Genomic DNA, 14105 nt, shown 5'->3' with positions numbered 1-14105 from the left:
GTTAAAACTCTACTATGCAAAGCGAAAGTCATTCATCAACAACACCCAGAAACGTTGCCAGCTTCCCTGGGCCCGAACTCATCCAAGATGGACTGATGCAAAGTGGAAAAGTGGTCTGTATTCTGACGAGTCCCCCTTTCAAATTGTTTTTGAAAACTGTGGATTTTGTGTCTTTCGGACCAAAGAAGAAAAGAACCATCCAGACTGTTTCGCAAAGTTGAAAAGCCAGCATGTGTGATGGTATGGGGGTGTATTAGTGCCCAAGGCATGGGTAACTTACACATCTGTGAAGGCACAATAAATGCTGAAAGGTCCATACAGGTTTTGGAGCAACATATTTTGTCATCCAAGCAACGTTATGATGGACGCCCCTGCTTATTTCAGCAAGACAATGCCACACCACGTGCTACAACAGCGTGGCTTCTTAGTAAAATAGTGTGGGTACTAGACTGGCCTGCCTGTAGTCCAGACCTGTCTCCCATTGAAAATATGTGGTGCATTATGAAGCCTGAAATACCACAACAGAGACCCCGGACTGTTGAACGACTTAAGCTGTACATCAAGCAAGAATGGGAAAGAATTCCACCTGAAAAGCTTCAAAAATTGGTCTTATCAGTTCCCAAACGTTTACTGAGTGTTGTTAAAAGAAACACAGTGGTAAAAATGCCCCTGGGATAACTTTTTTGTGATGTGTTGCTGCAATTAAATTCTAAATTCATGATTATTTGCAAAAAAAAAGTTTCTCTGTTCGGACATGAATAGAATAGAATAGAATAGAAAGTTCTTTATTGATCCCTGGGTGAAATTCAGCACCACTGTTTGCTCACAATAAACAATAATAATAAAAAATAATATATAACATATATTACAAACCCCGTTTCCATATGAGTGGGGAAATTGTGTTAGATGTCATCAATCGATGTTTATTTATACAGTCCTAAATCACAAATGTCTCAAAGGACTGTACAAACCACGAGGACTACGACATCTTTTCGGAAGAACCCACATAAGGGCAAGGAAAACTCACACCCAGTGGGACGCCAGTGACAATGATGACTATGAGAACCTTGGAGAGGACCACATATGTGGAATTTTATGACTGCAACACGTGCCAAAGTAGTTGGGAAAGGGCATGTTCACCACTGTGTTACATCATCTTTTCTTTTAACAACACTCAATAAACGTTTGGGAACTGAAGAAACTAATTGTTGAAGTTTTGAAAGTGGAATTCTTTCCCATTCTTGTTTTATGTAGAGCTTCAGTCCTTCAACAGTCCGGGGTCTCCGCTGTCGTATTTTATGCTTCATAATGCACCACACATTTTTCATGGGAGACAGGTCTGGACTGCAGGCGGGCCAGGAAAGTACCTGCACTCTTTTTTTTACGAAGCCACGCTGTTGTAACACCTGTTTTGCTTAAATAAGCAGGGGCGTCCACGATAACGTTGCTTGGATGACAACACATGTTGCTCCAAAACCTGTATGGACCATTCAGCATTAATGGTGCCTTCACAGATGTGTAAGTTACCCATGCCTTGGGCACTAATACACCCCCATACCATCACACATGCTGGCTTTTCAACTTTGCACCTATAACAATCCGGATGGTTATTTTCCTCTTTGTTTTGGAGGAGTCCACGTCCTCTGTTTCCAAATATAATTTGAAATGTGGACTCGTCAGACCACAGAACACCTTTCCACTTTCCATCAGTCCATCTTAGGTGAGCTAATGGGGTTGGCTTTGCATAGTAGAGTTTTAACTTGCACTTACAGATGTAGCGACCAACTGTAGTTACTGACAGTGGTTTTATGAAGTGTTCCTGAGCCCATGTGGTGATATCCTTTACACACCTATGTCAGTTTTTGATGCAGTACCGCCTGAGAGATCAAAGGTCCGTGATATCATTGCTTACATGCAGTGTTTCTCCAGATTCTCTGAACCTTTTGATGATTTTACGGACCGTAGATGGCAAAATCCCTAAATTCCTTGCAATAGCTCGTTGAGAAATGTTGTTCTAAAACTGTTCGACAATTTGCTTACAAAATGGTGACCCTCGCCCCATCCTTGTTTGTGAATCACTTAGCATTTCATGGAAGCTGCTTTTATACCCAATCATGGCACCCACCTGTTCCCAATTAGCCTGCACACTTGTGGGATGTTCCATATAAGTGTTTGATGAGCATTCCTCAACTTTATCAGTATTTGGTCCGAAAGCTGCTTGTGGATTTCAGTTTGGACTATAATACCATAATCCCACAGCACCTGATCAACAGAATGGGCTCACTAGGACTGAACACAGCCCTGCAAAACTAAATAAAGGACTTTTTAATTATTTGTACGGAGAGGGAATAACAGATCAGACACCATTATGCTGAGCTCAGCCTCCTACTTTTTACACCCTGATGACCCATGACTGTTGTGCTCAGTACAACACAAACCACTTGGTTAGGTATGTGGAAGACACAACAGTGGTGGGTCTCAAACATGACGACAAGGAGAAGCACTACAGAGAGGAGGTGGAACTTTTTGTTAACGGGCAGCAGCTGGGTTTCTACAAGTATCAGCAAATATAATGTTTCTGTCTATTAATTAATGCCATTTTTAATACCACTTCAAATAATCAATGCCCATGTCCAGCCACATATGATTATACTAAGTTTAAAAAAATATCTGTTTCCAGCTGTGGTCTGTATGGTACTAAGTTGTAATACACTTGGTATGGTACTAAGTTGTAATACACTTGGTCTGTATGGTACTAAGTTGTAATACCCTTGGTCTGTATGGTACTAAGTTGTAATACCCTTGGTCTGTATGGTACTAACTTGTAATACACTTGGTCTGTATGGTACTAAGTTGTAATACACTTGGTCTGTATGGTACTAAGTTGTAATACACTTGGTCTGTATGGTACTAACTTGTAATACACTTGGTCTGTATGGTACTAAGTTGTAATACACTTGGTCTGTATGGTACTAAGTTGTAATACACTTGGTCTGTATGGTACTAAGTTGTAATACACTTGGTATGGTACTAAGTTGTAATACCCTTGGTCTGTATGGTACTAAGTTGTAATACCCTTGGTCTGTATGGTACTAACTTGTAATACACTTGGTCTGTATGGTACTAAGTTGTAATACACTTGGTCTGTATGGTACTAACTTGTAATACACTTGGTCTGTATGGTACTAAGTTGTAATACACTAGGTCTGTATGGTACTAAGTTGTAATACACTTGGTCTGTATGGTTCTAAGTTGTAATACCCTTGGTCTGTATGGTACTAAGTTGTAATACACTTGGTATGGTACTAAGTTGTAATACACTTGGTCTGTATGGTTCTAAGTTGTAATACCCTTGGTCTGTATGGTACTAAGTTGTAATACACTTGGTATGGTACTAACTTGTAATACACTTGGTATGGTACTAAGTTGTAATACACTTGGTCTGTATGGTATTAAGTTGTAATACACTTGGTATGGTACTAAGTTGTAATACACTTGGTCTGTATGGTACTAAGTTGTAATACCCTTGGTCTGTATGGTACTAAGTTGTAATACCCTTGGTCTGTATGGTACTAAGTTGTAATACCCTTGGTCTGTATGGTACTAAGTTGTAATACCCTTGGTCTGTATGGTACTAACTTGTAATACACTTGGTCTGTATGGTACTAACTTGTAATACACTTGGTCTGTATGGTACTAAGTTGTAATACACTTGGTCTGTATGGTACTAAGTTGTAATACACTTGGTCTGTATGGTACTAAGTTGTAATACCCTTGGTCTGTATGGTACTAAGTTGTAATACCCTTGGTCTGTATGGTACTAACTTGTAATACACTTGGTCTGTATGGTACTAAGTTGTAATACACTTGGTCTGTATGGTACTAAGTTGTAATACACTTGGTCTGTATGGTACTAAGTTGTAATACACTTGGTCTGTATGGTACTAAGTTGTAATACACTTGGTCTGTATGGTACTAACTTGTAATACACTTGGTATGGTACTAAGTTGTAATACCCTTGGTCTGTATGGTACTAAGTTGTAATACCCTTGGTCTGTATGGTACTAACTTGTAATACACTTGGTCTGTATGGTACTAAGTTGTAATACACTTGGTCTGTATGGTACTAACTTGTAATACACTTGGTCTGTATGGTACTAAGTTGTAATACACTAGGTCTGTATGGTACTAAGTTGTAATACACTTGGTCTGTATGGTTCTAAGTTGTAATACCCTTGGTCTGTATGGTACTAAGTTGTAATACACTTGGTATGGTACTAAGTTGTAATACACTTGGTCTGTATGGTTCTAAGTTGTAATACCCTTGGTCTGTATGGTACTAAGTTGTAATACACTTGGTATGGTACTAACTTGTAATACACTTGGTATGGTACTAAGTTGTAATACACTTGGTCTGTATGGTATTAAGTTGTAATACACTTGGTATGGTACTAAGTTGTAATACACTTGGTCTGAATGGTACTAAGTTGTAATACACTTGGTATGGTACTACGTTGTAATACACTCGGTATGGTACTAAGTTGTAATACACTTGGTCTGTATGGTACTAAGTTGTAATACACTCGGTATGGTACTAAGTTGTAATACACTTGGTCTGTATGGTATTAAGTTGTAATACACTTGGTATGGTACTAAGTTGTAATACACTTGGTCTGAATGGTACTAAGTTGTAATACACTTGGTATGGTACTACGTTGTAATACACTCGGTATGGTACTAAGTTGTAATACCCTTGGTCTGTATGGTACTAAGTTGTAATACACTCGGTATGGTACCAAGTTGTAATACACTTGGTCTGTATGGTACTAAGTTGTAATACCCTTGGTCTGTATGGTACTAAGTTGTAATACACTCGGTATGGTACCAAGTTGTAATACACTCGGTATGGTACCAAGTTGTAATACACTTTTAAACCAATCGTGGCAGTTACGACAACATCAAACAAACACAAGAAGTCAGAGAAGTTTCTTAAGCGCAAACATTATGACTAAAGAGGTGAAGCTGTTTTTTATGTGCACTTTAAATTTGTTGGCAGTTTAGTTAAGAAACCTATTAACTATAAGTTTATGTAGTATTCTAGTTCTACTCAGTCCAGGTCATTTTTTGTAGTTCTGCAAAAACTTTTAGGATACATATAATATTCCAGAAAAATTTAATTTAAAACATTTTCTACGTACAACACTTCAGACCTTCAGTATATCAGGATGTGTAATTAAATGATGGAATGGATTAAGCAAAGCAATCAAAGAATGTACTAATATGATCCACTTCAAGAAACGCTTCAAACTTCAAGTGTTTACAAAGTAGAAAGAAGAAGAAACATGATAAACATTCTGAATTTATTTCATCCATCCATTTATTTCCTAGATACTCTTATTTATATCACCATATGAAATGTAACTCACTTTATTTTTAATGTTATTAGTTATGGAGTATTTTGCATCATCATGTGATGTATCATGTTGTATGCATGCATGTGTGATGTATCATGTTGTATGCATGCATGTGTGATGTATCGTTGTATTTGTGATGTATCATGTTGTATGCACGCATGTGTGATGTATCATGTTTTATGCATGCATGTGTGATGTATCATGTTGTATGTGTGATGTATCATGTTGCATGCACGCATGTGTGATGTATCATGTTGTATGCATGCATGTGTGATGTATCATGCTGTATGCATGCATGTGTGATGTATCATGCTGTATGCACGCATGTGTGATGTATCATGTTGTATGCATGCATGTGTGATGTATCATGTTGTATGCATGCATGTGTGATGTATCATGTTGTATGTGTGATGTATCATGTTGCATGCACGCATGTGTGAAGTATCATGGTGTATGCATGCATGTGTGATGTATCATGTTGTATGTGTGATGTATCATGTTGTATGCACGCATATGTGATGTATCATGTTGTATGCACGCATGTGTGATGTATCATGTTGTATGCATGCATGTGTGATGTATCATGTTGTATGCACGCATGTGTGATGTATCATGTTGTATGCATGCATGTGTGATGTATCATGTTGTATGCTTGCATGTGTGATGTATCATGTTGTATGCATGCATGTGTGATATATCATGTTGTATGCATGCATGTGTGATGTATCATGTTGTATGCACGCATGTGTGATGTATCATGTTGTATGCATGCATGTGTGATGTACCATGTTGTATGCATGCATGTGTGATGTATCATGTTGTATGCATGCATGTGTGATGTATCATGTTGTATGCATGCATGTGTGATGTATCATGTTGTATGCATGCATGTGTGATATATCATGTTGTATGCATGCATGTGTGATGTATCATGTTGTATGCATGCATGTGTGATGTATCATGTTGTATGCACGCATGTGTGATGTATCATGTTGTATGCATGCATGTGTGATGTATCATGTTGTATGCACGCATGTGTGATGTATCATGTTGTATGCATGCATGTGTGATGTATCATGTTGTATGCATGCATGTGTGATGTATCATGTTGTATGCATGCATGTGTGATGTATCATGTTGTATGCATGCATGTGTGATGTATCATGTTGTATGCATGCATGTGTGATGTATCATCTTGTATGCACGCATGTGTGATGCATCATGTTGTATGCATGCATGTGTGATGTATCATGTTGTATGCATGCATGTGTGATGTATCAAGTTGTATGCATGCATGTGTGGTGTATCATGTTGTATGCATGCATGTGTGATGTATCATGTTGCATGCATGCATGTGTGATGTATCATGTTGTATGCATGCATGTGTGATGTATCATGTTGTATGCATGCATGTGTGATGTATCATGTTGTATGCATGCATGTGTGATGTATCATGTTGTATGCGTGCATGTGTGATGTATCATGTTGTATGCATGCATGTGTGATGTATCATGTTGTATGAACGCATGTGTGATGTATCATGTTGTATGCACGCATGTGTGATGTATCATGTTGTATGCACGCATGTGTGATGTATCATGTTGTATGCACGCATGTGTGATGTATCATGTTGTATGCACGCATGTGTGATGTATCATGTTGTATGCATGCATGTGTGATGTATCATGTTGTATGCATGCATGTGTGATGTATCATGTTGTATGCATGCATGTGTGATGTATCATGTTGTATGTGTGATGTATCATGTTGTATGCACGCATGTGTGATGTATCATGTTGTATGCATGCATGTGTGATGTATCATGTTGTATGCATGCATGTGTGATGTATCATGTTGTATGCATGTGTGATGTATCATGTTGTATGCATGCATGTGTGATGTATCATGTTGTATGCGTGCATGTGTGATGTATCATGTTGTATGCATGCATGTGTGATGTATCATGTTGTATGCATGCATGTGTGATGTATCATGTTGTATGCATGCATGTGTGATGTATCATATTGTACATGTGATGTGTGATGTATCATGTTGTATGCATGCATGTGTGATGTATCATGTTGTATGCACGCATGTGTGATGTATCATGTTGTATGCATGCATGTGTGATGTATCATGTTGTAAGCACGCATGTGTGATGTATCATGTTGTATGCACGCATGTGTGATGTATCATGTTGTATGCATGCATGTGTGATGTATCATGTTGTATGCATGCATGTTCCAAATAAAAACAAACGCAAACTCTTAAAGGCACACTGTGTAATATTTTAAAGTATTCAACTGGTATTTGAACTGCCCATTGGTGGATCTACACCTAACATCCACTGCAGTGATACCAAGTACAGGGATGTATCTCGTTGATACTATGATTACATCAATAACTATTATCATCTAAAAATCTTCTATAGTTTTTTTTATTTCATATTATGTTTATAAAGTCAGGAAATATATCCCTGGACACATGAGGACTTTGAATATGACCAATGTATGATCCTGGAACTACTTGGTATCGGATTGATACACTAATTTGTGGTATCATCCAAAACTAATGTAAAGTATCAAGCAACAGAAGAATAGGTGATTATTACATTCGAACAGAAGTGTAGATAGAACATATTAAAATATAAAGCAAGCAGATATTAACATTAAATGAACAAGTAGATTAATAATTCATTTTCTACCAGTTGTCCTTAATAATTTTGACAAAATAATAGAATATAAAAGACAATATGTTACTGCATATGTCAGCAGACTAATTAAGAGTCTTTGTTTGCTTACTTACTACTAAAGACAAGTTGTCTCATATGTTCACTATTTTATTTAAGGACAAACTTGCAATAATAAACATATGTTTAATGTACCCTAATATTTTTTTTGTTTAAATAAGCCAGTAATACATTTTTTTATGGTCCTCTTTATTTAGAAAAGTATCAAAAAGTACCGAAAAGAATCGACACACATTTTGGTATAGATTCCAGACTTTCCATACTTAAATAATAAAACCAGACCAGATGACATGTTACACTGCTTCAAAAAAGTCTACATGCCACTGACATAAACCTCTTATAAATATTGTGTGGCTAAACGGTCTCGTTTTCATGAATCAATCAATCAATCAATCAATCAATCAATGTTTACTTATACAGCCCTAAATCACGAGTGTCTCAAAGGGCTGCACAAAGAGATCCCACATGATCACATATAATTAGTGCTGCAACTATCCATTATCTTAGTAATCAAGTAATCCATTGATTTATTTGCTCAAATAATCGAGTAATAAAAACACACACATTATAGCCTCAAAGCTTCTTTGAGGGAAAATAGTTGAAATACAAAATTTTATTTCTGGAGATTTTTTTTTTTAATTACAAATCATCGGGCTCCAGTACTCTGGAATGCCCTCCCGGTAACAGTTCGAGATGCTACCTCAGTAGAAGCATTTAAGTCTCATCTTAAAACTCATCTGTATACTCTAGCCTTTAAATAGACCTCCTTTTTAGACCAGTTGATCTGCCGCTTCTTTTCTTTCTCCTATGTCCCCCCCTCCCTTGTGGAGGGGGTCCGGTCCGATGACCATGGATGAAGTACTGACTGTCCAGAGTCAAGACCCAGGATGGACCGCTCGTCGGGACCCAGGATGGACCGCTCGCCTGTATCGGTTGGGGACATCTCTACGCTGCTGATCCGCTTGAGATGGTTTCCTGTGGACGGGACTCTCACTGCTGTCTTGGAGCCACTATGGATTGAACTTTCACAGTATCATGTTAGACCCGCTCGACATCCATTGCTTTCGGTCCCCTAGAGGGGGGGGGGTTGCCCACATCTGAGGTCCTCTCTAAGGTTTCTCATAGTCAGCATTGTCACTGGCGTCCCACTGAATGTGAATTCTCCCTGCCCACTGGGTGTGAGTTTTCCTTGCCCTTTTGTGGGTTCTTCCGAGGATGTTGTAGTCGTAATGATTTGTGCAGTCCTTTGAGACATTTGTGATTTGGGGCTATATAAATAAACATTGATTGATTGATTGATTGATAAATCGAAATTGCCCTTTTAAAATGTTAGCATCATTACATCAGGGTTTCTACAAGTATCAGCAAATACAATTTAATGCTTTTTTAATGCCCCAAAATATATAATGCCCATGTCTGACCCCATATGGTTATTCTATATAAGATATATAAACACACATATAACTGTAAGCATTTGGCAATGATGATGTTGAATAGTTGAAAAGTTTACATTAACTTGGACTATCTAGTTAAATTATAATTGGCTCTCAAGACTGTTTCATCTGAGAATTTATATTTATTTGTCTGTGGTAACATCGAGTGTTCTGAATTCCTGCACGTCAGTAGACAATAGCCAATTAAAAAGGTCCCGCCTATCAATCATCAAACTGTTCCGTCAATCAAAATTATTAGAGGGGAACTGCCCTTAAGCATTCTAAAATACTGTCAGACCTGGGTCTCTCGAACTCCATCTGCATGTGGATTAAGGACTTCTTATCCAACCGCCCCCAGAGGGTGCAGTTGGGTGGCCACATGTCATCAAGCCTGCACCTCAGTACCGGCTCTCCACAAGGCTGCGTGCTGAGCCCCCTTCTCTACTCCATCTACACATACAACTGCACACCTGCCCACTCCAGCAACTCCATCATCAAATTTGCGGATGACACCACTGTAGTGGGGCTCATCTCGGAGGGAGACGAGGCTGCATATCGGGATGAGGTGGAGAAGCTGTCGGATTGGTGCAAAGTCAACAACCTGGCCCTGAACACCTCCAAGACCAAGGAGCTGGTCATAGACTTCAGGAGGAAAAAAATGGACATCCTGCCCCTGATCATCAGTGGTGACTGTGTGGAGAGGGTCTCCGACTTCCGCTCCCTGGGAGTCCACCTGGCCAACGACCTATCCTGGAGCACCAACACCACGGCTACCATCAAGAAGGCACACCAGAGACTGCACTTCCTGAGAATACTCAGGAACAACCACCTCTCACAGGAACTGCTGGTGTCCTTCTACCGGTGCTCCATTGAGAGCATCCTGACCTACTGCATCTGCGTGTGGTTCAGCAGCTGCACGGCCGCAGAGAGAACGGCGCTCCAGAGAGTCATAAAGACCGCCCAGAAGTTAATCGGATGCCCCCTCTCCCCCCTGGCTGACCTGTACAGCTCCCGCTGTCTCAGGAAAGCACAGAGCATCCTGAAAGACCCATTCCACCCCGGGCACAGCCACCTGGAACTGCTACCCTCAGGCAGACGCTACAGGGTGCTAAAAGCGAGCACCAATAGACTAAAAAATAGCTTTTACCCAAGAGCCATAGTAGCACTAAACAGGCACTGAGTGTCCATATGTCCATCATGTCCTCATGTGTAATGTTTAAATGTTTTTCTATTTTTTTGGACTACAATGTGAAATAATGTTTTATGTATGTATACATAGATACATCTGTCATCTCTATCTTTTTTTTTTTTTTTTTTTTATTTTTTATTTATTTATTTTAATTTATTCTACCATATTGTATATGCACCTTAGGAGGAGCTGCTCCAATTTCGTTGTTCTTTGAACCTGTTCATTGCAATAATGACAATAAAACTCTATTCTATTCTAAAATAACATCCAATTTAGAATGAGTTGATTAACATAATATACCCTGTAGTCTTTTTATTTGATCTCTTTTAAACATGCTGGGCTATTTTCTTCTAAATTTGACATGTAATAATATCTGTGGGATAATAATAAGAACAAGAAAACATATTCCGTAAGCTTCTTAATATTTACACGTTATAAATTGAGAGGCAATGTATTTCAAAGTATAAAACATTTAAAAAAGTACTAGTTGTAGGCAGTGCATCATCCCCACAAGATAATTTACCTTCTTGTACACAATATGTTTAAGAATAGTGTTAATAATCACATATGAAGTTATTAAAGATGTGAGAGTAAGAAGTCAACAAACCTGTTCTGTGTAACACAACTTGATGTTTCTTGGAAACAGCGTCCAGTAGTTGATTGTCCTCCTCTTTTGTTCTAGAAAGTTCCTCCTCGTAATTTTGCTATGGTTCTTTGGCACATTTTCACACAATCACAACATTTTACACTCACATTTGATGTCTACTTAGCGATGTTGTTTAAATGTAACTTAGATATTGGGTTTCACTATGTAGAGCGCTTTGAGTCACTAGAGAAAAAGCGCTATATAAATATAATTCACTTCACTTCACTCTTTGTTAGCAGCTAACACGCTAAGCTAACAAGCCAAGCTAACTAGCACGTGACGCTTCTCAGCTTTACAGTCCTGACTAGCTAAGCAACGCAAACATTCTCGCGGACCGAGACGTTCTAATCTGAAATAAATAATCAAATATGTCTCTTTACAACATAAATATTGACATCATAGCGAACAGATAACAACACTGACTTATTAGCGCCCGCCTTCACTTCTTTGTCCTTCTTCCGTCTGCTTTTACGACAGTTGGCACACTTGACGTTACGAGACAGCGTTGCTCTGCTCTCGCGAGATGTCTCGTGCTTTAAATTTTTTTTAAAAACCGATATAATAAATTGTATTGATTGCTTATATTGTTACAATATCTAGTAGTCTTATATTATGTATTGTTATATTGTTCAGAAATATGTGAAAAATATTTGTCCGGTAAATCAAGCATTTTAAATACTCTTAACGTGTTAAAAAATAGACTTTATGTTAAATATAACCCCTAAATTACAACATGATGCCAGCAAAAATGTGACTTGCAGTATCTTCTAAATTATTGACACATATTTTCTGGTTTATAGTTGCTGCATCGAAATTGGAAAAATGTAAAAAATATATTGCAACTTATTCAGTATCGTTGACTTGTTGCAATATCTTTTTTAAAAGCTGGAATCAGCCCATAATTAAACATTATGACACTTAACATAAAGTGATGTGGAAAATATTTACTTACTGACACATCTTTTCTGGAATGAAAAAAACATACATCTCCGTTATTTTAATTAAATAGATCATATTTAAGTTCATTACATTTTGTTTATTACTCAAAATTACTTTTTGGCAAGTTTTGCATTTTGAAATCTTTTAAAAGGGAATTCCAATAAGTATTGAATGTACTTTATTATGATGCAGAACTTTCCCAAGTGTGATCCAGTAAATAAATGATGAATGGGTTGTACTTGTATAGCGCTTTTCTAACTTCAAGGTACTCAAAGCGCTTTGACACTACTTCCACATTTACCCACTGATGGAGGGAGCTGCCATGCAAGGCGCTAACCAGCACCCGTCAGGAGCAAGGGTGAAGTGTCTTGCTCAGGACACAACACAAGGTTGGCACTAGGTGGGGATTGAACCAGGGACCCTCAGGTTGCGCACGGCCACTCCTCCACTGCCCCACGATGTCAGTCACAAGACTTCATGTCGTTTGTCTTCCTCTTTGATTATTTGCACAATACAAGGGCGCCATCTGCTGTACAAAGAATGTACTAACATGTACTAATACAAAAGTTCTATTTTTGTTTGTCGTCAGACATTCAGTCAATTTTTAAGCAATAATTCTATAACATTGATTTTTTTGTCCCTTTTTTTTGAGCAATGGAAAAAAAAGAAAACAAAGACAAAAGGAAAAAAAACTGCCTGCATGGCAGCTTTGTGTCAACATTGCCACTTTTTCTCTTTAGATTTCACCTCATTACACTTTTTTTAAAATGTTTTTATTTTTATTTTTGCAATGCTATCAATTTTGCAATTTTTGCAGAATGTGTGGCGGGCCGGTAAAGGATTAGCAGCGGGCCGCAAATGGCCCCCGGGCAACACTTTGGACACCCCTGCAATATATGTATAATAAATACACATTCAAGCCTCCACTCAGTACAAATGATTTTGATCAAAAAAATATCAAAAATGTGTTATTATTCAGTAGTATTATTTTTTATTGTTATTCAAGGTTTAAATCTCTAGATCCACATTAGGTCTTTCTTTCAATATAACGGTTTTTAAAATTTTAAGTTGTATGCTATTGTTGTCAAAGAAAACCCTGTTTTTTGTGGAAAACAAAAACAAAATATGCAATATTTTCATCCAATAAAATGTGGAACATTTTAGATTATATAATAATTGGAGCCTTAAAGACGTCAATAACACATAACAACATTGATATTAATTGTTTTTTTTGTTTTTTTAGCAGTGACACTTAAAAAATATATATATATCACACAAAAATGATTGGGGATCCAACAGGATTATCACGAAACTGTTGGACAATAAATTATATATTTTTTTACTGTTTACTTTTAACACAATAGTCTCGAGATCAACTTCAGATCTCTTTGTCAATTCTAAGTGTTATTGTCGTTTATGTTTTTTGTTTGTTTGTTTCAGTTCTTCTTAAAAAAAAAAATGCTTGTTTTTTTTATACTGCAAACGCAAAATATGCAACATCCATCCATCCATCCATCCATTTTTTACCGCTTATTCCCTTTGGGGTGACAGGGGCGCTGGAGTCTATCTCAGCTACAATCGCGTGTAAGGAAGCGTACACCCTGGACAAGTTGCCACCTCATCACAGGGCCAACACAGACAGACAGACAGTCAACAAACACACTAGGGACCATTTAGTGTTGCCAATCAACCTATCCCCAGGTGCATGTCTTTGGAGGTGGGAGGGGCCTATCCC

The 14105-nt window shown here is 38.0% G+C and overlaps 1 protein-coding gene across 6 annotated transcripts in view; it reads right to left on the bottom strand.

Moving 5' to 3' along the window:
• LOC133541238 (zinc finger protein 771-like) overlaps positions 1-11936 on the bottom strand; it is a 52640-nt gene extending 40704 nt beyond the window's left edge. For 2 of the 6 annotated variants that reach the window (XM_061884493.1, XM_061884500.1), the window contains exons 1-2: positions 11855-11936; positions 11393-11497 (exon numbers count right to left, since the gene is read on the bottom strand). The gene's annotated coding sequence lies outside the window, so the exon portion shown is untranslated. Of the gene's footprint in view, positions 1-11392 lie in introns of all 6 variants that reach the window. The other 4 variants (XM_061884494.1, XM_061884499.1, XM_061884498.1 and 1 more) reach the window with 4 other exon arrangements.
• Positions 11937-14105: the final 2169 nt, after the last annotated feature.

Source organism: Nerophis ophidion, linkage group LG23 (assembly GCF_033978795.1).
Source record: "Nerophis ophidion isolate RoL-2023_Sa linkage group LG23, RoL_Noph_v1.0, whole genome shotgun sequence".
NCBI classification, from domain to species: Eukaryota; Metazoa; Chordata; class Actinopteri; order Syngnathiformes; family Syngnathidae; genus Nerophis; species Nerophis ophidion.
This window is presented reverse-complemented; position numbering and strand designations above follow the sequence as displayed.